This window comes from Orcinus orca, chromosome 14 (assembly GCF_937001465.1).
Source record: "Orcinus orca chromosome 14, mOrcOrc1.1, whole genome shotgun sequence".
In the NCBI taxonomy this organism is placed as follows: Eukaryota; Metazoa; Chordata; class Mammalia; order Artiodactyla; family Delphinidae; genus Orcinus; species Orcinus orca.
In genome coordinates this window covers 64,100,940-64,127,063 of record NC_064572.1, presented here as the reverse complement: position 1 = coordinate 64,127,063, position 26,124 = coordinate 64,100,940, and the positions used below count along the sequence as shown (strand labels likewise).

At 42.1% G+C, this 26,124-nt stretch overlaps 1 protein-coding gene across 8 annotated transcripts in view; it reads left to right on the top strand.

Annotated features, from left to right (window-relative positions):
* The window catches only part of ARMH3 (armadillo like helical domain containing 3), a 169,716-nt gene that overhangs the window by 138,657 nt on the left and 4,935 nt on the right, over positions 1-26,124 (top strand). The window lies entirely within an intron of this gene.

The window sequence follows — 26,124 nt, the reverse complement described above, 5'->3', positions numbered from 1 at the left end:
TAGCGTAGCATGGTATTGAACTTGATGTTTCAGAATGAGACTCTTGAGTCCTGTTTTTAAAAGCACAAAATGAGACATGTATTCACACAATCTTCCTTCCTTCCCACCCTACTCCCAAGTTGGAGGGCCTGGGTATTCATGAGGTGAGAGTCCAGATATAGGCTCCAAACCAATTAAAAAAAAAACACCTATGCTCTGCGTTCTCTTTTTTTTGCCACTGAGCCTCTTGCTGGCAGGGCCAGCCAGCTAGCTGTTGTGTGATTGTGTGTTCAGTGTTCCTAAAAGCTGTTCCGCTCACCAAATGAGGCACCAAGCAAGCCTTTTGCCTAACAGACAGCTTCTCAGTATTCCCACCAGTGGCTCTTTCCTCAGCCAGATGGATAGGACTCAATTAGTCTATCAGTTATTCCCCTTGACATATTTGTTCTCTTTTGTGAGGCCAGCTGTGAGAATCCATCCTCTTATTTAAACCGCTTTGATAAATGGCTTTCATTTTCTTTTTTCCTCTTCTGCCTATGGAGCAGTCCTAAGTCCTGTATAGGACTTTGATGCCACTGCTCTCTGTGAGGTGCTTCAAGATCCTACCTTTTTCCTGTTGGACCAGTTCAGATCAGTTTTATTATATCATTTTTATGCAAAAGAATTCAACATCTTGAGTTTTGTATAGTGAAAGAAAGGGTGACTTTCTTACCACAGTGAGCTCTGGTTAGCCTAAAAGCTTTAAAAAAAAAAAAAAAAAAAGGAAGACACATTTTCTCAGTCAGCCACGTGCAGTATTCATCCCTCAGCAGCTTGGGAAGGTCAGGCTGAAATCTTCCTACAGCAGTAGCAGCCACAGACCAATAATAAAAATCCATTCTGGCGCATGAGGCAATCTGGAAAAGGATGATTAGCAAGCACGTGTCCTCACCCTTCTCCAACTTCTTTCAAAGTTAAATGAAGTGATGAAAGTGACTCTCAGTAAGAGTCCACAAGCCAGAGATGAGGCGACTTCTATAGAGTGAGAGAGTACACAGCCCTATTTGAGAATGATGAAGGGATAGCACTCTCAAAGATTTATTTTCTTAGTAAATAATTGCATGCCTGCTGTATACAAAGTGTGGTCCTGGGTAGTAGGGATCAGTGGTGAATAATCTAAGTGTAGTCCTTGCTCTCATGGAGTTTTTGTATATTCATTACCTCTCTTAACAACTCTTTTCACTTGGGTAGTGGGGGAAGGGTGATAACTATTCTGGGACCCTTTTCAAAACTGCCCTCAAAATAGTTGTTGCTTCTCTTCCCTAACTGACTCTGAAGGGCAATAAATGACAGCATGAGGGTGCACTTGGTTTTATTCTCAGCATATCAGATTAAAAGTATTTTGACTCCTTGTTAATCTCCAACATGTGTTGGAGCACTTCTCTCCCCTCAGTTATGAACATTAATGCTAATGTCACTAATATTAAGTGTATTCACAGCTTCTCAAAGAACTGGCTTTGGGATGCAATAGAGCCTGGTGGTCCAGTGATTTAGACTCCGCGCTTCCAATTCAGGGGGCTTGAGTTCAATCCCTGGTGGGAGAACTAAGATCCCACAGGCCACTTGGCCAAAAAAAAAAAAAGAAAGAAAAAAAGAAAAATAGGGCCTCAGTTGTTAGCAGCAAACTAAGTAGAAAGAAAAAATCAGGAACTTAATCCCCATCTAGATTCTAAAGTACTCCTAAAGTAAAGCCTGAAGACCATGGATAGACGTTAACTGGGATTTATAGCACTTAGTAAGATAGCAGACAAGAGAGGGCTCTTTGCTAGATCTGCCTGCCTAGGCTGCCATTTTCTTCTGGCAAGAGGTTTAGTTCTGGCAACCCCCAGACACATTCTAGTGTGTGTTTGAGGCATTTCAAGATGATATTTGTAAATCCATTATTGCTTAATAAACAAAGCCCAGTCTCTCACACTGGGGTTTCTTTTCAGATGTCCAGAAGATAGATGACATTTTTTATTACTTCTCATTGGCTTCATGGAGGGCAAAGCTTTTTAGTCAGTTAATACCCTCAGTGTGACTGAATGGTCATTCATTTTCTAGTGTAATAAACTGCGTGCATTTTTTTTTTTTGCGGTACGCGGGCCTCTCACTGTTGTGGCCTCTCCCGTCGCGGAACACAGGCTCCGGACGCGCAGGCTCAGTGGCCATGGCTCACGGGCCCAGCCACTCCGCGGCATGTGGGATCTTCCCAGACCAGGGCACGAACCCGTGTCCCCTGCATCGGCAGGCGGACTCTCAACCACTGCGCCACCAGGGAAGCCCCTGCGTGCATTTTTATTTTGTATACACAGGTGTCATATTTGTCTGGAGTTGATTGTGAAGCTTGCTCATTTTGACTCCTTTTGTGTGTGTGTGGTAAAATCTGCATAAAATTTACCATTTGAGTAGTTTTTAAGTGTACAGTTCAGTGGCATTAAGTGCATTCACATTGTTGTGCAACCATCACTACTGTCCATCTTCAGAACTTTTTCATCATTTCATACTGAAACCCTAAACCCATTAAACAATGACTCCTCATTTCCTGTACCCCCAGCCCCTGGTAACCACTATTCTACTATTTGTCTCTATGTACCTGACTATTCTAGACGTCTCACAGAAAGTGGAATCATACAATATTTGTCCTTTTGTATATGGTTTATTTCTCTTAGCAAAATGTCTTCAAGTTTTGTCCATGTTGTAGCATGTATCAGAATTTCATTCCTTTCAAAGCTGAATAATATTCCATTGTACGTGTATAGCACATTTTGTTTATCCTTCTAACCATCGATGGACATTTGGGTTGTTTCCACCTTTTGACTATTGTGAAGAATGCTGCTATGAATGTTGGTGTTTTGAGTCCCTGCTTTCAGTTCTTTTGCGTATATACCCAGAGGTGGGACTGCTGGATCAAATGGTAGTTAATTCTATGTTTAATTTTTTGAGAAGCCATCATAGTGTTTCCCACAGTGGCAGCACCATTTTACATTCCAGTTTTTCCACATCCTTGTCAACACTGGTTGTTTTCTGATTTTTTTTTTTTTTTTGCGGTACGCGGGCCTCTCACTGCTGTGACCTCTCCCGTTGCGGAGCACAGGCTCCGGACGCGCAGGCTCAGCGGCCATGGCTCACGGGCCCAGCTGCTCCGCGGCATGTGGGATCTTCCCGGACCAGGGCAGGAACCTGTGTCCCCTGCATTGGCAGGCGGACTCTCAACCACTGCGCCACCAGGGAAGCCCATTTTCTGATTTTTTTGATAATAGCCATCCTAATGGGGGTGAAGTAGTATCTCATTATGGTTCTGATTTTTATTTCCCTAATCATTATTAATGTTGAGCATCTTTTTATGTGTTTACTGGCCATTTGTTTATCTTCTTTGGAGAAATGTCTCTTCAAGCCCCTTGCCCATTTTTTAATTGGGTTGTTTGGATTTTTGTTGTTGAGTTTTAGGAATTCTTTATATATTCTAGATATTTATCCTTCATCAGACATGTGATTTGCAAATATTTTCTCCCATTCTGTGGGTTGCCTTTTTACTATGTTGACAGTGTCCCTTGATGAACAAGTTTTCAATTTTGATGAAGTCCTGTTTGTCCTTTGGTTGCCTGTACTTCTGGTGTCGTCATTACTAAATCCAGTGTCATGAAACTTTTCCCTTATGTTTTCTTCTAAGAGTTGTATAGTTTTAGCTCTTACATTTAGGTCTTTGACCTATTTTGAATTAATTTTTTGTATATGGTGTTTGGTAAGGGCACTTTGACCGCTTTTTGTATTTCATGTATCTTTATGAATAAAGTTTATAGAGAAGGTACAACTTGCTTTTCCAAGAACTGTGAAACTACTCCCAGTTTATTCCCTACTGGGTTTGCTTGTCTTTAGTACATCTTATAAAAACTGTCTTTCAGGCCCCTTGCCCACCCTCAGCTGAGATTTAGCTCCTTTCTCTTCTCAGTACGGCTTGTTGGTAAGCATCTGTCCCTAGCTGGTAGAATCATTTGGTATGCCCCTATCCCTACCAGTGATACGCACCCTGATTTTTATTCTCTCACGAGGATAGCTGAGTCACACAACCTGTGGCATTTTCATAGATAAATCCCAACGACCCTTTTGTTTGTACTAAATAAATGTGGAAGGAAGGTATTTAAGAGAAACTCTAGACCCCAGACTAAATCTTGGGTTTGGATGCTTTGAGGATATACTGTCTTGATGATGCAATGCTCCCTGCAGATAAGTATGTTGCAATAGAAGAGCTCTTCAGGGGGTTCTCCTCCCTATCCTGTCTTACCCTAAACTCTTATATACTCCCTGTCCTTTATTCCTGCTTTTCAAATTAGGAAAAAGACTTTTTTAATACTGGCTGCATCCTAGTAGAATTGAGTCTACACTCAAGAGATCTGTCATGAAATTTTTTGGAATACTGGCTCACAGGTTTTTAACCCAAAGTCCAAGAATAGGCTTTAGAAAGTTACTGCACACTGAAATTGTGTAAAATTATGCATATGTCCTTTTTTTTTTTTTTCTTGAAGAGACTTTCTTAAAAGTCTCAGTCAGGGCTTCCCTGGTGGCGCAGTGGTTGAGAGTCCGCCTGCCGATGCAGGGGACGGGGTTCGTGCCCCGGTCCGGGAGGATCCCACATGCCGCGGAGCGGCTGGGCCCATGAGCCATGGCCGCTGAGCCTGCGCGTCCAGAGCCTGTGCTCCGCAACGGGAGAGGCCACGGCAGTGAGAGGCCCGCGTACCGGAAAAAAAAAAAAAAAAAAAAGTCTCAGTCAGCCTTTGACCCCTTCAACACATTTCTTTTTAAAGAATCACTGGCTTAGGTACCTTGAATAGTACCTCATACTTTCCTTGCCCCCAAAGCCATCAGACCTTTGAAAATGCCCATTGAAGATCTTAAGCACCTTTTAGACTATTCACTATTTGTTTTGGTTTGCAAATGCTATGACATTGATTTATATCAGCTCTAACTTCCTTATAGGCAAAAGAGGGATTCATAGCAGAACTTTACAGAAGATTCTCTAGAGCCCTGAATATCTAGAGTACATAGTGGCAATTTAGGATTCAAGTCAAAACCTTCCCTGAGCACCTGATTCCTTAAGCTTTCAGTCATACTTATGACCAATTTTGTGCCATTGAAATATCCCATTGGAAAACACTTTTACTTTTACTTTCTTCAGCCTTCATTCAGCTATCAGTATTTTAGCATTTAGTGCTTTGTGCTTTAGATTGAGCCAGGCATTTGAGGGATACAGAGGTATGATAAAGGGCCTTTGTTCTCAAAGGATGGAGTAAGTGCAAAAGATGGCTTAAGGCAATTTATTATCAATAGCCGACCAGTACTAGCAATAGGATCTGTGTGTTCCTGTTGGAGAAAGATCTCTGCAGGTTGTGGTGGTCAGGAAAGGCCATGTAGAAGAGAGAAGAAGTGAGTTGGGCCTTGAAAGAAAAAGGGTAGGAATTGGATAAATGGAGAGGCACAGATTGTAAAATGTACTCAAAGCCGGGACCTGAAAAGGACAGAAAGAGTGGAGAAGAGTTCCGGAGTTTCTATGCCTTGTCCTTGGGTCCCAGGGCACCCAGGGGCTGGATGCCTTAGAAATATGATTCAGTCATTTAAATTGTTAGCACATCTTCCATAAACCCTAGTACACTGACTCTCATCCCTGTCCTAATTGTTCTGCCTTTGATTCAGTTCACAAGCGTTCATCTCAAAGGCCTAGTATGAGCCAGCCTCAATGCTACTAGGCATATGATTAGACCTACTGAGCAAACCTATCTCTCTCTTTTTTTGTCCTGGTAAAAAACACATAACAAAATTTATCATCTTAACCACTCTTAAGTGTACACTACAGTAGTGTTAATATATACATTGTTGTGCAATTTATCATGGGTTCGAGCCCTGGACTAGGAAGATCCCACATGCCACGGAGCAACTAAGCCCATGCACCAGAACTACTGAGCCTATGTTCTAGAGCTCGCGAGCCACAACTCCTGAGCCCACGTGTCACAACTACTGAAGCCTGCACGCCTAGAGCCTGTGCTCCGCAACAAGAGAAGCCACTGCAATGAGAAGCCCATGCACTGCAACAAAGAGTAGCCCCCACTCACCGCAACTAGAGAAAGCCTGCATGCAGCAACAAAGACCCAACACAACCAAAAATAAATAAATTAATTAATTTAAAAAGAAAACAAAAAACTGAAACTCTGTGTATTGAACAACTCCCCTTTTCCTGCCCTCCACCTTGCCCCTGGCAACTACCATTCTACTTTCTGTTTCTAAGCATGAGCAAACCTATCTGGAAGCTGGTATTCCTTTAAACCAAGTGGCCCAGGGGCTTGCTAAAAATTTTTCATACAAATTTAGGGATTTTCCGGGAAGATCACAAAGGTGGTCTTCTGGCACCCCCATGTGCCACAGGACTATAGGACAGTGTCACCAGATGCCTCCCATTATTTCTTCAAGTCTCCACTCTCACTAAGGCTTTGGATTTTGGTTTCAGAGGAGGCCCTGTATAATGTCATGTTATAAGAGGTATCTTTGAAAGTATTATGATGAAACAGAGAATCATTCATTTGTAGGAGTAGGTTAAAGTCAATTAGGGAAACAAAAAATGCTTCACATCTGATTGAGTGAAAGTTGCACTGGAAGCTGAGTATATATTTTCATCTATTAGTCATCTTTCTAACCCTTTTTGCTTTTCTCCTGATCCTAAGATAATAGCCACTATAAATAACTGCTGAGTGTTTAAAGATCCTAACGAAACCTAACTTTATTTTCCCAGAGAACAGTGAGATACTGCTAATAAGAAGAGAGCCCTAGTTTGTGGGGCGAAACATTGTTAGGGTGTCTGGGTGGCACCCGTTACTTGTGAACATGTAGGAGGAAGCACAGAAAGATCTTGGGGAGATATCCTAAAAGCTTCAAGCCTTATGAGGAAAATGGAGCCTGGTACTTCAGCTTTAGAGTTCTTGGCCCTTGGGGTGCTAGTAAATGTTTAATAACTGATAGCGGGGTGAGTGGTTGGAGGGGGCTGATTTGTAGTGCTAAAGGTGAATGCTCCCACCATGGCTACCAGTGTGAAGCCAAGTGGCTCTCACAGTGCTTGAAAATTTAACAATCATCTCTCGCAGGCGAAGCATGTGTTAAGTCAGCTCCAGCATACCACTGGTTGTTGAGGAAGACTGGGAGAAGTGGGTGTGAGGTGGGGCTGTGAGGTGGGGCTTTCTGAGCAGGAGGTGAGTGTGGGTCACTTTCCCCATGGAGCCACCTATATTGCCTCCCAGGGCAATCGAGTCCTCTGAGCAGCCCATTCTGAGAGCCCCTGTGATGTTTTCTCATCTTAAAACAGGGCCTTGGCCACCATGCAAGGCAGCCTTGGCAGAGACATATGCTGGTGAGCTGAGATTTAAGACTCTCACGATAGCCATAACTCAGTTTCCCGTACTTGGCATTGTGGGTTTTTTTGTACAACAGCCTGTAGTTTTGCACTGCCTCTCTATAACACTGAGTGATGGTTGCTGTGGGAACTCTGAGTACGAGCATGTGACACAAGCATTGGCTGTCTGACCCTTCCTCTCTTGGTGTCTTTGTTTAGATTCTGACATTTCAATTGACCTATTTGGCAGGAAAAAGTTTGATATGAGTTATTTGTTCACTGGATTCACCAAAGCAGAAAGACACAAAGTCAGAGGCAGAGAGATTTTCCTACAAGCTGCTAATAAACCTTGGAAATCAACTTTATGTTACATAGGGCATCTTGAGAAGGTCCACTTAAGAAGGTCAGCTGATATGTGCTGCTAGGATGTCCACTCTCTTACTTGGACCAAGAGGTAGGCTGCACTACCAGAGACAGGGGAGAAAGCTGGATTTTAGCTCCTCTGAATAGGGAAGAAAGTATCTTGGATTTAAAAAAGGACACAAATAGATAAAAGGAAAGGAAAAACTAGGAGTTTCTGAGCTAGGTACTTTTACTTAGGTTATGTAATTAATTCTTTAATCAATTGTTTGAGGTAGGTACAGTTATCCTCATTTTATAGATGACGATGCTAAAGAGACTTAAGTAATCTGTTCAAGATCACACAGCTGTTAATGGTAAAGCCATAGTGTGAATGTAGGGCAGTCTGACATCAAAGTCTGAGCTTTTCATTGGCCAAAGGACCTGAGATAACTGGAGTTTGTCAAGTATCCTGAAGGAAGAGGCAAGTCAGGATAGGAAGGTGCAGGGAGAAGCAGACAGAATGGGGATAACAGGGCTCGTTCCTAAGGGGTGGGGAAAGGTCCTGGTTTGGGAACAGCCCATTCAGTTAAGGAAAAAAAGTACTGAACAGGGACCTGGAGAGTTTGCCTGCCAGTTAGGCAGAAACGCCTAAGTAGAGGCTCCTGGCACAGTATGATAACTTTATAAATGAGGGAAAAGTCTCTTTATTCCATACAAGCATGTCAGAAAAGTCAGTATGAGAAATAAAGCTTTTCCACACACCAAAGGAAGATGACAAATTTTTAAAAAGTTCTTATGTACTTATTTATTTTAAAGATAATATATTTATGTGGGTCAAACCCAAAAAAGTAACACACTGAATTTTAATTATTTTTAAAGTGGTAGTTCCATTTTGTTTAAAAAAATAAAGGGAAAATTAAGATTCAAAATTAATGTCCCACAGCCAAGCTAGATGAATGCAGAGGTCACTGGTGAAGAGCTCAGCTTATTATTCATGTCTGCCACTGTCAGCATTTTCTTCAATTAAGTATGAATTTTGAAATGCCCATCACATAAACTTTCTGGTCTTCCTCAGTCAGGCTTCATTGTCGGTGAAGCTTCATTGGCAGTGCATGAGAGGAGTAGCTTTGGAGCTCGTAGGAACTCCAGTAGTCAGCTTTTCAAGAGGTACAGGAGACGGCAGCCCTTGCTTTCTTGGTTTAAGCTAAGAAGGACCCTTTATCCCAGTTACTAGATGTACAGGTAGGACTTCCCTCTTCAGTTTGTTTATTTATTTATTTGGCTGTGTTGGGTCTTAGTTGCGGCATGCGGGATCTTTCCTTGCGGTGCGCGGGCTTCTCTCTAGTTGTGGCGTGTGGGTTTTCTCTCTCAAGTTGAGGCACGTGGGCTCAGTAGTTGTGGCATGCAGGCTTAGTTGCTCTGTGGCATACGTGATCTTAGTTCCCTCACCAGGGATTAAACCCACGTCCCCTGCATTGGAAGGCGGATTCTTTACCACCGAACCACCAGGGGAAGTCCCTTTAGTTTGTTTTTTTAGCCACCTCCTTCCTTCCAAATAGATGTTCGTGTACTTTTGTTTTATTTCCATTGCAACCTCTCTCCCAGGAGGTAGCTCAAAACTCTATAAGGTGTGCTTGGAAGAGTATGGTTTGCCACTGTGATAGTAACACTGGAGGCCAGAAGTGTCACTATGCAAACTGTTATCTCTGTTATAAGCTGTGTTAATTGGAAATGTTTTTGCTAAGTACCATAACAGCACTTTGACCTTTCACAGTGACCCAGCTTAAAAAGAAGTTACAGTCTTAAAAATGACCCACCCAGCTAGAAGGGAAACTGTGGATAGCCCACAAATGGGTTTTCTGTTAAAGAATTTTGTCTCTTAAGGAGGGATAGATAAGTGAGGCCTGGCAGTGAGGCAGAGACCCCGTATCAGATTGTCAGAGAGACGGTATTTTCTGTTTCCCTCCCTGAGATGTGATATATTTCCAAGAAAAGAAAGCTCAAGTAGGGAGGACAGAGATCTGCCTCTTGGTTTCAGCTGGGTGGAGTGTCCAGCCTGCAATAAGCCATAGAGAGGGAGAAGGCCTGATGCGATATTTGGTAAACATGTGTATCATGTTCCCCCACCGCTATTATCTTGGCTGCCTCTTGGTGTGATTGCATGCCTTGCTTGTGCCTGGGCATGTTGGATCTGTAATTAGTGCAAACATGCCTGGGCATGTTGGATCTGTAATTAGTGCAAAGAAAAGCTTCACAAGCTTCACCCCTGGAAACAAGGGGGTTTCTAGGGCTTCAACCAAATCAAGTCAGGGAGGTGGGGCAACTACCCAGGGAAATTAAAGAAAGTCATTGTCGCCACTCCTTTAACCAACTGACAGCCTTTCACGAATCACCCACTATGAGCTTCATTATCTGGTCAACCTTTCTGAAAGGCAGAGCCAGCCTGTCAGATCAATAAATTTCAGGGCAGTCAAGAGCCCTTTGGTAGCAGGCTTGAAAGACATGGATGGACTGGAGAACTGGCCAACTTAAATTGGTTCTGAAGGTACTTCCCTGGTGGCGCAGTCATTAAGAATCCACTAGACACAGGTTCGAGCCCTGGTCCAGGAAGATCCCTCATGCTGTGGAGCAGCTAAGCCTGTGTGCTCAACTACTGAGCCTGCGCTCTAGAGCCCACGAACCACGAACTACTGAGCCCATGTGCCACAACTACTGAAGCCAGCACGCCTCGAGCCCGTGCTCCACAACAAGAGAAGCCACCGCAATGAGAAGCCCGTGCACTGCAATGAAGAGTAGCCCCCGCTCGCCACAACTAGAGAAAGCCTGTGCGCAGCAATGAAGACCCAAAGCAGCCTAATTAATTAAAAATTAATTTAATTTAATTAATTTAAAATTAATTTAAAAATTTTAAATTAATTTTAAAAATTGGTTCTGAAATTGAGTTTGGTCCTGAAGTATATGAGAGGAAAATAGAAAGGGGAAAAAAATCTTCTGCATATTATATACAAGTTGGCTGTATAGAGGAAACAGTTATCTTTTAAAAGGCATCATCTTTTTTATCATAAGAGATTTGTGTTCACCTTTTGTATCCTTGTTTCCAAACAATTATATTGGATGATTGTGCCCTGGAGAGATATTCACGTTATCTTGGATAGAAAGTCACTGTAAGCCCCTAGTGGAGGGGAAGGATGCTCACTCAAATGAGGCCTATGAGTTTGTTACCAGGTTACTATTCGTTCTAGCTCCTGTACTGTTGGCTTGTTTTCTTTTTTTCAGCCACTTTGAGCTAAAGTGTTCTGAAAAAGAATCAATTCTTGCCTCCCAAGGAAGTTCTCAGAACCTGCTTTTGTCTAAGAATTCTCTGCTTCTGGGTGTCCTTGGTTCGTGCAGCAAGACAAGGAATGGGTGCCCCAGCTTCACATCCCCCAGGTTATTTCTTTTCTGTACAGAAGGACAGAGGTTTCTGCTCTGTGCCAAGCCAGGGGATATAAAAATGCAAACATCATACATGCCCTTGAGGACCTCACAGTATAAGAATCAGGATCACTAATTTCTTGCTTAGACCTTTGCTTCTGTGCCCTCCTGTAGACCTCACTCAGCTGATGTATTTGGCGTGCTTGTAGCAGCATCCCCCAGCCTTTTGTAAACCTAAGAAGGTTTAGGTTTGTAGGTACCCTAGTGAAAAAATACCTCATTATAAATCCGTAAATGGTTGGCTGATAACCCTTATTTGGAGTGAGTTTCCACAAGGAGAGCCATGATCGTCTCATATCTTTCACCCCTGCCTCAGTTTCATAAAAAAGGCAAACGTGGAACTTTCATTAGATGTCCTTGGTAAAGGTAGGACTCTGTAAGTTCCTGAGCTTGGCAAATGATTGAGTTTGTCAAAGATCCATCTACAGTACACCCACTTAAAGAAACCTCATGTGGCTACTGCCCAGCTGAAAATTATTTCAAACACTGTTGATTGCTACCTGGAGTCCCTTTAATTTGTCAGGGAGGATTGCCAGGGATGGAGAGGTAGGGAGGAGTAGCACAATGAGGGGAATCTTTGGCCTTGTGGAAATACTAGGAACTCCTGGCTTATAGATACTGATATTTCAGTCTGAATCATTCTTGCCCCAACCAAAAATGGAATGGTAAGACCAAAAAAGACATAAGTTTACTGCCATGGCCTACTTTTTTTTTTTTTTTTTTTTTGTCTAGTCATGATTTACTGGACTTAACTTTTTACTTAACTTTATTGAGATGTAATTAACATATAATAAAACATATTTGTGTAATCATCAGCATCACAAAGATACAGAACATTTTACTTCCATCACTCATAAAAGTTCTCCTTTACAGTTAGTCTTATCTGCAAATCTGAGCCCTAGGCAACCACTGATGTAATTTCTATCACTATAGATTAGATTTGTCTTTTCTTTTTAAAATTTATTTATTGTTTATTTTGGCTGCACTGGGTCTTAGTTGCAGCACGTGGGATCTTCATTGCAGCACACAGACTTCTTAGTTGCAGCATGGGGGCTTCTTAGTTGTGGCATGCATGCAGGATCTAGTTCCTCGACCAGGGATCGAACCCGGGTGCCTTGCACTGGGAGCACGGAGTCCTACCCAGTGGACCACCAGGGAAGTCCCTAAATTTGTCTTTTATAGAATTTCACATAAACTCTGTTGTGTCTGAGATTCATCCATATTGTGACACTTCTAGCTGTTTACTGAAGAGAAATGAAAATATATGTCCACCCAAAGACTTGTATACAAATAATATTCATAATAGCATTATTCATGATAACCGAAAACTAGAAACAACTAAACCAACCAAAGCAACCAGCAACTGAATGGGTAAACAAAATGTGATACATCCATACATACAATGGAATATTTTTCAGCCATAAAAAGGAATGAAGTACTGATACCTGCTACAACATGGATGATTCTTTTTTTTTTTTTTTTTTTTTTTTTGCGGTACGCAGGCCTCTCACTGTTGTGGCCTCTCCCGTTGCGGAGCACAGGCTCTGGACGCGCAGGCTCAGCGGCCATGGCTCACGGGCCCAGGCGCTCCACGGCATGTGGGATCTTCCCGGACCAGGGCACGAACCCATGTCCCCTGCATCAGCAGGCGGACTCTCAACCACTGCGCCACCAGGGAAGCCCTAACATGGATGTTTCTTGAAAACATATGCAAAATGAAGGAAGCCAGTCACAAAAGACTACATGTTGTGTGATTCCATTTATTTAAAATGTCCAGAATAAGCAAATCTATAGAGACAGAAAATAGATTGGTGGTTACCTAAAGCTGGGTTTGGGGAGTAAGTTGGGAAATGACTGCTAATGGTTATGAAGTTGATGAAAATGTTCTAAACTTAGATCATGGTGATAATTGCCCCCTATGTGAATATAGTAAAACCATTGAATTGTACACTTAAAATGATTGAATTTTATGGTATGTAAATTATCTCTCAATAAAGATGTTTTTAAAAAGAAAGAAAAAAGAAACTGCCATACTGTTTTCAAAAGTGGTTGTACCATTTTTAATTCCCACCAACAATGAATAAGAGTTCTAGCTACTCCATATCTTTGTCACACTTGGAATTGTGAGTGTTTTTAATTTTAGCCATTCTAGTGGGTAGGCAGTGCTCTAGTAATACTGCATACATAGTTTTTTAAATTACTGTTAATTTATTTTGTGTGATGTTGAGCAGCGGATCATTTGCCTGTTTTTAAAATTTGATTATTATAATATTTATGAGTTTTTGTATTGATATATTCTGGATGCAAGTCATTTGTCATATATATGTATTGCAAATATTTTCTCCTAGTCAGTTGCTTGTGTTTGCAAGTTATTAATGGTGTTTTCACAGTCCAGAAATTTTAATGAAGACCAACTTTAATTTAATACCATAAAGATGAATTTATTAATTTTTTAACACTTTTTGCTATTGTGTTTTATTTAGTAAATCTTTGTTTACTCCTAGTTGTGAAATTTTTCACCTGTACTTTCTTCCGTAAATTTTATAGTTCTGTCTTTTACATTTAGTTCTATGCTCCACGTCAACTTAATTTTTTGTAAAATGTTTGGTAATGGTAAATGTTCATCCATTTCCTGCCCACCCCCCACCCCCTGCCCTGCAATATCCTGTTGTTCCATTGTCATTTGTTGAAAAGACTGTTCTTTCCCCTATTGAAATACCTTGGCACAGTTGTAAAAAAATCAATTCACCATGTATATGTGGGTCTATGTCTGAAATATTAGTTCTGTTCCATTGGTCTAATATATGTCTAAATTTATGCCCTACACTGTCTTATTATAGGTCTGTAGTAAATCTTGAAATCAGGTAATATAAGTCCTCTGATTTTGCTCTTTTTAAAAGTTGTTTTGAATATTTGAGGTCTTTTGCATTTCTATACAAAGTGTAAAACTAGCTTGTCCATTTCTACACAAAAAAAAGACTGCTAAGTTTCTTTTTATTTAATATTTATTATTTATTTTTGGTTGCGTTGGGTCTTAGTTGCGGCATGCGGGATCTTTCATTTCAGCATGTGGGCTTCTTCGCTGCGGTGTGTGGGCTTCTCTCTAGTTGTGGCGTGTGGGTTTTCTCTTCTCTAGTTGTGGCGCACAGGCTCCAGGGCGTGCGGGCTCTGTAGTTTGCAGCACGTGGGCTCTCCAGTTGAGGCTCGCGAGCTCAGTAGTTGTGGCGCGCGGGCTTAGTTGCCCCATGGCATGTGGGATCTTAGTTCCCTGACCAGGGATGGAGCCCACATCCCCTGTATTGGAAGGTGGATTCTTTACCATTGGACCATCAGGGAAGTCCCAAGCCTGCTAAGATTTTGATTGGAATTGAATTAACGCTATAGATCAACTTGGGGGAGAATTGACACTTTAACAATATTATATTCAAATCCATGATCATAATATACCTGTTTATTTAGATATTTAAAATTTTCTCACCAATATTTTGTAGTTTTTAGCATACTGTTTTGCATCTGTTTTGTTCAGTCTATCCATAAATATTTCTTTTTTTTTTTTTTTTTTTTTGCGGTACGCGGGCCTCTCACTGTTGTGGCCTCTCCCGTTGCGGAGGGCAGGCTCCGGACGTGCAGGCTCAGCGGCCATAGCTCACGGGGCCAGCTGCTCCGCGGCATGTGGGATCTTCCCGGACCGGGTCATGAACCCATGTCCCCTGCATCGGCAGGCGGAGTCTCAACCACTGCGCCACCAGGGAAGCCCTAGAATTATTTTTAAATTGACCTCTTTCTCACAACCTGGATAAATTCATTTTTTTTTTTAGAGTCCTTAGAATTTTCTGTGCTCACAATCATATTGTGTACAAGTCAGTTCAGTTTTACTTCTTTCTTTCAAGTCTGTATGGCTTTGATTTCTTTTTCTTTCCTTATTGCACTGGCTAGGACCCCCACTACAGTATTGAAGTGGTCAGAGTAAATATCCTTGACAGATCTTCAGGAGAAAGCATTTGGTCTTTCATCATTAAGTAATGTGTTAGATATAGGTTTTCATAGCTTTCTTTATTAGGTTGAGGAAGTACCCTTCTATCCAGAGTTTGCTGAGAGCTTTTATTATGATGAATGTTGAATTTTGCCAGTGTTTTTTCTGTATATATTGAGATGATCATATGGATTTTCTCTTTTACTCTGTTAATATGGTGGCTGATTTTTATATATTAATCCAACCTTATATTCCTGGGAAAAACCCTTCTTGATCATGATATAGTATTTTATTTTATTTTAATTAATTAATTAATTAATTAAATTTGGGGGGAGCTGTGTTGGGTCTTCATTGCTGCGCAACAGGCTTTCTCTAGTTGCGGCGAGCGGGGGAGAACTACTCTTTGTTGCGGTGTGCGGGCTTCTCATTGTGTTGGCTTCTCTTGTTGCGGAGCCCAGGTACTAGGTGTGCGGGCTTCAGTAGTTGTGGCACGTGGGCTCAGTAGTTGTGGCTCACGGGCTCTAGAGTGCAGTCTCAGTAGTTGTGGCACACGGGCTTGTGGGATCTTCCCAGACCAGGGCTAAACCTGTGTCCCCTGCACTGGCAGGCGGCTTCTTACCCACTGTGCCACTGGGGAAGCACATGATATAGTATTTATAATATATATTTCAGAATTTGAGTTGCTAATATTTTGCTGATTATTTTTATGTCAGTATTTATGAGGGATATTAGTTCACAGTTTTCTTGTGGTATCTTTGGTTTTGGTATTAGAGTAATGTTGCCTTACAAAATAAGTTAGGGAGTATTCCTTACTCTATTTTTATTTTTTATTTTATTTATTTTTTTGCGGTACGTGGGCCTCTCACCGCTGTGGCCTCTCCGTTGCGGAGCACAGGCTCCAGATGCACAGGCTCAGCGGCCATGGCTCACGGGCCCAGCCGCTCTGCGGCAAGTGGGATCTACCCGGACAGGGGCACGAACCCGCGTCCCCCACATCGGCAGGCGGACCCCCAACCACTGCGCCACCAGGGAAGCCCCTTTCCTCTATTTTTAAAAAGAGTTTGTGAAGAATCACTGTTAGTTCTTGCTTAATGATTAATAGAATTCACCAGTTAAGGCATCTGGACCTGGAATTTTCTTTGTAGGAAGAATTTATTTTTTCTCTTTAATTTTATTTTTTATACATCAGGTTCTCATTAGTTATCCATTTTATACATATTAGTGTATATATGTCAAACCCAATCTCCCAATTCATCACACCACCACCACCACCACCCCTCCGCCACTATCCCCCCTTGGTGTCCATACATTTGTTCTCTACATCTGTGTCTCAATTTCTGCCCTGCAAACCAGTTCATCTGTACCATTTTTCTAGGTTCCACATATATATGTTAATATACGGTATTTGTTTTTCTCTTTCTGACTTACTTCACTCTGTATGACAGTCTCTAGATCCATCCACATCTCTACAAATGACCAATTTCATTCCTTTGTATATATGTACAACATCTTCTTTATCCATTCGTCTGTCCATGGGCATTTAGGTTGCTTCCATGTCCTGACTATTGTAAGTACTGCTGCAATGAACATTGGGGTGTGTGTGTGTTTTTGAATTACAGTTTTCTCTGGGTATATGCCCAGTAGTGGGATTGCTGGGTCATATGGTAGTTTATTTTTAGTTTTTTAAGGAACTTCCATACTGTTCTCCATAGTGGCAGTATCAATTTACATTCCCACCAACAGTGCAAGAGGGTTCCCTTTTCTCCACACCCTCGCCAGCATTTATTGTTTGTAGATTTTTTGATGATGACCATTCTGACTGGTGTGAGGTGGTACCTCATTGTAGTTTTGATTTGCATTTCTCTAATGATTAATGATGTTGAGCATCCTTTCATGTGTTTGTTGGCAATCTGTGTATCTTCTTTGGAGAAATGTCTATTTAGGTCTTCTGCCCATTTTTGGATTGGATTGTTTGTTTTTTTGATATTGAGCTGCATGTGCTGCTTATAAATTTTGGAGATTAATCCTTTGTCAGTTGCTTCATTTGCAAATATTCTCCCATTTTGAAGGTTGTCTTTTCGTCTTGTTTATGGTTTCCTTTACTGTGCAAAAGCTTTTAAGTTTCATTAGGACCCATTTGTTTATTTTTGTTTTTATTTCCGTTTCTCTAGGAGGTGGGTCAAAAAGGATCTTGCTGTGATTTATGTCATAGAGTATCTGCCTATGTTTTCCTCTAAGAGTTTTATAGTGTCTGCCCTTAGATTTAGGTCTTAAATCCATTTTGAGTTAATTTTTGTGTATGGTGTTAGGGAGTGGTCTAATTTCATTCTTTTACATGTAGCTGTCCAGTTTTCTCAGCACCACTTATTGAAGAAGCTGTCTTTTCTCCTTTGTATATTCTTGCCTCCTTTATCAAAAATAAGGTGACCATATGTGCGTGGGGTTTATCTCTCGGCTTTCTATCCTGTTCCATTGATCTATATTTCTGTTTTTGTGCCAGTACCATACTGTCTTGATTACTGTAGCTTTGTAGTATAGTCTGAAGTCTGGGAGCCTAATTCCTCCAGCTCCGTTTTTCTTTAAGATTCCTTTGGCTCTTTGGGGTCTTTTGTGTTTCCATACAAATTTTGAAACTTTTTGTTCTAGTTCTGTGAAAAATGCCAGTGGTAGTTAGGGATTGCATTGAATCTGTAGATTGCTTAGGGTAGTATAGTCATTTTCACAATGTTGTTGCTTCCAATCCAAGAACATGGTATATCTCTCCATCTGTTTGTATCATCTTTAATTTCTTTCATCAGTGTCTTACAGTTTTCTGCATACAGGTCTTTTGTCTCCTTAGGTAGGTTTATTGCTAGGTATTTTTTTGTTGCAGTGGTAAGTGGGAGTGTTTCCTTAATTTTCACATTTTTCATCATTAGTGTATAGGAATGCAAGATATTTCTGTGCATTAATTTTGTATCCTGCTACTTTACCAAGTTCACAGATTAGCTCTAGTAGTTTTCTGGTAGCATCTTTAGGGTTCTCTATGTATAGTATCATGTCATCTGAAAACAGTGACAGTTTACTTTTTCTTTTCTGATTTGGATTTCTTTTATTTCTTTTTCTTCTCTGATTTCTGTGGCTAGAACTTCCAAAACTATATTGAATAGTAGTGGTGAGAGTGGACAACCTTGTCTTGTTCCTGATCTTAGAGGAAATGGTTTCTAACTGAGTATTTTTTATGATTCCATTTTATGTCCAATATTCTTAGCTATACCTCTTAATTTTTTTTTTTTTTTTTTGCAGTATGCAGGCCTCTCACTGTTGTTGCCTGTCCCTTTGCGGAGCACAGGCTCCGGATGCGCAGGCTCAGCGGCCATGGCTCACGGGCCCAGCCGCTCCGCGGCATGTGGGATCTTCCCAGACCAGAGCACAAACCCATGTCCCCTGCATTGGCAGGTGGACTCTCAACCACTGCGCCACCAGGGAAGCCCTGTACCTCTTAATTTCATTATTTTAGTCATTGCTCTAGGTTTTACAATACGCATCTTTAACTTACCACAGTGTACCTTCAAAATGTTACAGGACTTAATGTAATGTATAATAACCTTGCAATAGTGTGTTTCCATTTATCCCCCTCTTGTTCTTTGTACTACTGTTGTCAGACATTTTTCTTCTAGGTTTCTTACGAATTTCACATTAGATTGTTATTATTTTTTGCTTTAAAGAGTCAATTATCTTTTTTCCTAGTTTTCAAATTTATGTAAGTTTTTTACACTTATCTGTGTATTTACCATTTCCAGTATTTTTTATTCCTATTTATAGATCCAGATAATATAATTGTCCTTCTACCAGAAGATCTTCTTTAAGCATCTCTTCTAGTTGCAGGACTGTTGGCAACACATTCTCTTAGATTGTTTGTTTGATAAGGTCTTTATTTCACCCTCATTTCAGAAAGATATTTTTGCTGGATATAGAATTCTGGGCTAACAGTTTTTTTTCTTTTGGCACCGTATCATTCCATTGTTTTCTGGCTTGTATAGTTATTGACAAGAATTGTGAATTTTTATCTTTGCTCCTCTGTACATAATGTGTTTATCCCTCTTCTAGTTGCTTTTAATATTCTTCAACATTGTTAATGTCTTCAACATTGATTTTCAGCAGTTTTATTGTGATGTGCCTCATACCTTCCATTTTGTTCCTTATTATGTTAATGGTTGTCTTTAAACACTTGAACATAATTATAATAGCTTTTTAAATGTCCTTGCTAATTCCATCGTCTCTTTCATTTCTGGGTCTATTTCTATTCACTGATGTTTCCTTGGTTTTGAGTTACATTTTCCTGCTTCTTGACGTGTCTGATTTTTTTTTTTTTTGGATGCATTGGGTCTTCGTTGCTGTGCACAGGCTTTCTCTGGTGTGGCAAGCGGGGGCTACTCTTCGTTGTGGTGCACAGGCTTCTCATTGCCGTGGCTTCTCTTGTTGTGGAGCATGGGCTCTAGATGCGTAGGCTTCAGTAGTTGTGGCACATGGTCTCAGTAGTTGTGGCACACGGGGTCTAAAGCGCAGGTTCAGTAGTTGTGGCACACAGGCCTAGTTGCTCCGGGGCCTGTGGGATCTTCCCGGACCAGGGCTCAAACCCATGTCCCCTGCATTGGCTGGCAGATTCTTAACCACTGAGCCACCAGGGAAGCCCAGACATGTCTAATAATTTTTTATTGGATACTGGGCATTGTGAATGTTATATAGTTAAGTGCTGGATTTTGTTATCTTTATTAAATAATGTTGGACTTTATTGAGGAAGGTAAGCAAATTATTTGTGGAACACCAATGTTCTCTTGAAACTCCTTCTTTTCATGTGGTGATCTTTTTTTCCAGTGTTATTGAGATATAATTGACATACAGTACTGTTTAAGTTTACCACAGTATCTTTAGTTAACATTAGTCATCTCCTGTAGGTACAAAGGTGGCGGGGAATGGGGTGTTCCTTGATATATAATTGACATATACTACAGTTTAAATTTACCACAGTAACTTTAGTAACATTGGTCATCTCCTATAGGTACAAAGGCGGCAGGGAATGGGGTGTTCCTTGTGATGAAAACTCTTGGGATTTTCTCTCTCAATAATTTACAAATATACCATACAGCAGTGTTCACCATACCATACAGCATGTAGTACATTACATCTCCAGTACTAATTTATCTTATAATTGGAAGTTTATACCTTTTGACCACCTTCATCCATGAAATTTCTATTTATCTTTGTTAAGGTAGGTTTATAGCGGCCTTTAACTCTAGGGCTAGTTTAGTTCTATAATTAAGGTGTGACTGTCTGGTGCTTCTTTGGAATGCCATACGTACTCAACAGGTACTTTTCATTCTGCTTAGTCAAAATTCATACACCTCCCAGTCCTGTGTGAGCTCTGGGAATTGTTCAGCTTACACATCCTTAGTCATTTTTTTGTTCGAACTGGTTGAATTTTACCTTATACATGCGATTCTTATTCAGCAGCAGATTCAGTGGGAACCCTACATAAATTTCTGAAGCTCTGTTCTTTGCCTAACTCTTTTCTTTCTGGTAACCTGCCTCACAAGTGCTAGCCACCTCTGCGTCTCCAAACTCTAGTGTGTCTCCTTTAGATTTTCATGCTCACCTTATATTTTCTTTCTCTCAGAATTCCTGTCCTGAACTGCCTTTTATACAGTGTATGAAAAGAGGTATTTCTTTCCTAGTTTTCAGTTACTCCATCATGAATGGAAGTGGAAGTCCTGAACTGCTTTAAAATATACAGTATACAGTTACCCAACTAAATTTTTTTAAATTCATATACTTTTCAGAGAAACTTCCCTTGAATTAACTATTCATATGCATTGTCCATTTTACTTCATTCTCTTTCTTCCTTCCTTCCTCCTTTTTCAGTTACTGGAGGAGAGGTTATTTTTTTAAATAAATTTATTTATTTTTGGGTGTGTTGGGTCTTTGTTGCTGTGCGCGGGCTTTCTCTATTTGCGGCGAGCCAGGGCTACTCTTCGTTGCGGTGTGCGGGCTTCTCATTACGGTGGCTTCTCTTTGTTGTGGAGCATGGGCTCTAGGCACGCTGGCTCAGTAGTTGTGGTACACAGGCTTAACTGCTCTGCGGCATGTGGCATCTTCCCAGACCAGGGCTCCAATCCATGTCCCCTGTATTGGCAGGTGGATTTTTAACTGCTGTGCCACCAGGGAAGTCCTAGAGGAGAGTCTTGAGTGGATTTTGGAAACAATATGTTATAGTGAGCATTTTAATATATTTTTAAAGATAATCCACTAAAACATCTCTCTTCCCTTTCCGCATTTTTTCCTTCTATTCTTGGGCCAGAGTCCCAGCCTTACATTGATCCTTTACAAAGATTCAACCCTCAACTCTCTTAAAAGAGCAAGAATTGAAACTGAAGCTCTTGGATGGCTGGTATTTTGTCCTGATAGTTAACTGTCTTCTTGGTCATCATGACTCTTTTAGGCTATGTCCACCTGGAGAGAATTTTGCAATCTGAATTAGCTGAGTAGGATTAGGTGGTAGGCAAAAGAGAAGAGACTTTGGATTCCTTAATTTTCCCTGTCTTAAGAGATGTGATACTGTTTCAACCAGGCTGCCCATTCATTGGTCAGTTATGCAGCGGACTGCAAACCACACTTAGTTCTACTGGCCCAACTGTTTATATGCTTATATATGTGGGTATGCCCTTACATGGTGGTTTATCTTGATTCCCCATTTGCTTGTTAGCTTCTTAAAGACAGGACTTGGGCTTTAGAAGCCTATAAGAGTGCTGAGAGGGCTTCCCTGGTGGCGCAATGGTTGAGAGTCCGCCTGCCGATGCAGGGGACACGGGTTCGTGCCCCGGTCCAGGAAGATCCCACATGCCGCGAAGTGGCTAGGCCTGTGAGCCATGGCCACTGAGCCTGCACATCCGGAGCCTGTGCTCCGCAACAGGAGAGGCCACAACAGTGAGAGGCCCGCGTACCGCCAAAAAAAAAAAAAGAGTGCTGAGAACCGTGTACTGGCTGGGTGTACTGTCTAATTCTAATCTTATCATGAGACTTTCCCACTCCCCCCAACCCCAGGCCGTGTGCAGCTTGCAGGATCTCAGTTCCCTGACCAGGGACTGAACCCAGGCCACAGCAGTGAAAGCCGAATCCTAACTACTAGACCGCCAGGGAACTCCCCTATTGTGCAACCTTGATGAGAGATTCCTTTCCTTTTTGGTTGGGCCTGAGTGTTAATAAATTAGTCCACAAGCATGTTGAATGTTTACTGTTCCTTAGGGCTGTGTTAGGCATTGTGGAAAATCTGTAATGTAAAACTGGGTGCCTTCCTTCAGGGTGCTGAGAATCTAGCTATGATGCAATTTCAGTGAGGCAATCAGTAGTAATAGCATGTTTGTTTCTTCAGGAGAGAGCCTGCCACTCAGCCTGCCTGTACCTGCTAAAGCACAAACCCTAAAGCAGGGTGTTCTTTCCTCCACCAGAAATCCCTGATTGGGAAGCCTGTAGAAGACAGATCTCTTCCAGAAAGTGGGAGAAGGGAAAGGTTGCTCATTTATGGCAGGGGTTGGAATTTCAGGTCCTAAAAAGCAGTTATTCATGGAGTCATTTTAAAATGAAAGAATAATAATAATAACAGGGCTTCCCTGATGACGCCGTGGTTAAGAATCCGCCTGCCAATGCAGGGGACACGGGTTCAAGCCCTGGTCCGGGAAGATCACACATGCTGCAAAGCAACTAAGCCCATGCGCCACAACTACTGAGCCTGTGCTCTAGAGCCTACAAGCCACAACTCCTGAGCCTGTGCACCACAACTACTGAAGCTCATTCGCCTAGAGCCACAACAAGAGAAGCTACTGCAATGAAAAGCCCGTGCGCCACGACGAAGAGTAACCCCCACTCGCCGCAACTAGAGAAAGCCTGCATGCAGCAACAAAGACCCAATACAGCCAAAAATGAACAAATTAAAAAATAAAATAAACTTATGAAATGATTCTCAACCCAGTGTAAAATTAAAATAATAATAATAACAGTTATGGTTATTACGTACTGCTTGTGTGTCAAGTGGTATACTTGGCGCTTTATATATATTACTATATTTAATCTTCTGTATGATGAACGTTATTATTATCCCCGTTTTACAGATGAGGAAACGGGCTCACCCAGCTCCACCCTGCTGCTAGTATGTGGTAGAGCTAGGGTGAGTCCAGGCAGGCTGGCTCTAGAGCCATTCTCTTAACTACGTTATTTTGAAAATTAATAGCTGTTGGTTGAGATTCTTTTTCAGGGCCTAGGCACAACTAGACCCAGACTGTGACCCACCAATGTCTTTAATTGGAGAACATCTTTGCATTGCTTTTTTTTTTGTTTTGGCTGCATTGGGTCTTCATTGCTGCACGTGGGCTTTCTCTAGTTGTGGTGAGCGGGGGCTACTCTTTGCTGCAGTGCACAGGCTTCTCATTACGGTGGCTTCTCTCGTTGAGGAGCACAGGTTCTAGGGCGCATGGGCTTCAGTAGTTGTGGCTTTTGGGCTCTAGAGCACAGGCTCAGTAGTTGTGGCACACAGGCTTAGTTGCTCTGCGGCATGTGGGATCTTCCCGGATCAGGTTATTGACCCCGTGTCCCCTGCATTGGCAGGTAGATTCTTAACCACTGCCACTAGGGAAGTCCCTGCAGTGCTTCTTGTTTAGCTTTAACTAATCCTGAATTTGGAAGAATAAATATGGATTATGGAGGAAGAAGAATTGGCTTTTTGCTTCTCTATCATCAGAATTCCCCTTACAAGCTGTCCAGCACGTGACCGCCACTTAATTGTGAGAATGCCACTGAAGTGCTGTCCTTAGACTGGTGGGATTGCAAGGTTAGGGAGAGACCTTTATTGCTTCTGGAAGAAAAGAAACACATTAAACACAGTAAACACATAACCAGTTCTGGGGAGGAGCTGCTTTGGGAAAGTAGAGGAAGAGTGAGAGGCCAGATGAGGTCCTTTCAGAGAAAATGAAAGATTCTAGGAAGCCCACAAGCCCAACAACTGGTGAAAGAAGGTGGGCTGTGCTAGGGTGTAGACTGTTAACCTGATTGATTAGGGAGGGATGTCCGCCTAGGAAGGGCCTTTGAAATTGCCAGGAAGTCAGAAATTGAGGCGGCAAATTATGGTAAAGCCTGAGGCCTTTAGGTACAAGGGTTCTGGGATATTACCCTCTGCCTAACTACTGCCCTTGCCATGTCCCAGGCCAGTGTTGAGTGTGAGGGAGGCCCAAATGGACATATTCCTAAAGTCTTAAGCTACAGAAAGGAAGATCCCAGACGAGAAGTGTATCCCTAGTGCTCTGAAGTTCCGAATGGGCTGGGGCCCAGACCTGAGCTTAGAATGTTTTCTTCTCTTGGAAATTTAAGAGAAGTGATATGGGCAGGAAATGGCAGGGGCTGGGTGAACACAAGAAAGGGCCAGGGAAGGAGAACATGACCCTGGGCAATGTCTGGACAAGGGGAGAGCTGAGATCATGCACAAAGTCCAGCCAGGCCTCTGGTTTCCTTCCAAGGAGCTGATAGCTCAGGGGCCTTCTCTGCTTTTACCTCCCTGCAAGAAACTGAACTAAGCTCTTACAGGAAAAGCCAACTTTATTGGGAAAGAAAAAATCCCTGTTCTGAGCGATATCTTATACCTTCCAGTCTGCCCTGGCAAGAAGAGAGAAAGCCCAGGTGATCAGGGCGGCCTTGCCTGAGGCTCTCATTGCATCTCTTGATGTGCTGTTTCTTCTTCTCAGGAGTTAGCTTTAGCATGGTATTTGTCTTTTGGCACCTGACACCCCTTAGGAAAGGCTGAGCCCAGGTTGCTGGGTCATAGCCATTGCTGAAGCTGCCCAGAGTTCAGGGATTGGAAAAGCATGTATTATTTTATTCTGCCTGATTCCTGGGAGCTGGTTCCATCTTGCCTTTTTCTGGAATTTTGCCTTTTTCTGGGCTTGAGCCATTTACTTCTGAGCCAAGACCTTGGCCGTAGATATTTCAGCCACTAGCACAGCCCACGTGCGTGAGGGGGCCAGATTACTTCGTGGGTGACTGGCGTTGCTGGGTATTGGTCCTCTTGCCGACAGAGCTGACAAATGGAATTAGAAGCAAAGGAGCTAGCCTATGCTAGAGTCTGTGGGACATAGTTTAGCAAAGTGACCTTGAGGAGTGGGGTGTCTGGAGGAAAAGAGCCTGAATCTGGACCAGACCTTTGACGTAGCTGTCCCTCCCAAACTCAGGAACACAAGCCTGTGTTCTCCATCCCTACTTTCTCCTCAGGAATTCTTGGCAGGCAGAAGTGTTTGCCACTAGGTGAAGTCTTCTCTGGCACAAGACTGAACTGGTGAAGGGAACAGCCCAGAGGCACCTTTGTACCCCTCAGGAATCCATTCTCAGTCCCTGTGCTCAGTGATGACTCTAGCTTATTCCCTTCACCCCTACGTTCTGTTGGAGCTAAGCCTCCCTCATCACACTCCTTCCTCCCAAGACTCCCAACTGAGCTGGGAGCTCTCCATAATGTCATACACTTCCCTCCCAGGTCAGATCAAATTGCAAAATAGCTCTCACACAGATTGCCACAGTGAAAATTTATTCACTCTCCTGGTCTCTCCTTTCTACCCAGCTCACCTCTTCCAACTTAATGTAGAAGATCTACATCTTCTGATGTAACTAATCATTGTATAACCCAAATATAATTATCTTCAAGCTGGCAAGATAGTACTACACTCTCTAAATACTAGTCTGGTCTTGCTAATAATAGACATGATATATACAAAATAGTTTTCATTACAGTGGGCAGCAGGGAGCTGGGCTAGTTCACCTCTAAATATTCGTGATGTAACTGATTGTCCTTGTCTTTGATTTATGGTCTGCTAAGCCGAAGTCGTATCAGGACTGGCTTTGGTAGTCCTTTCCTTCTGGAACCACAGAGATCCAAGGTTCCTGGAATTAG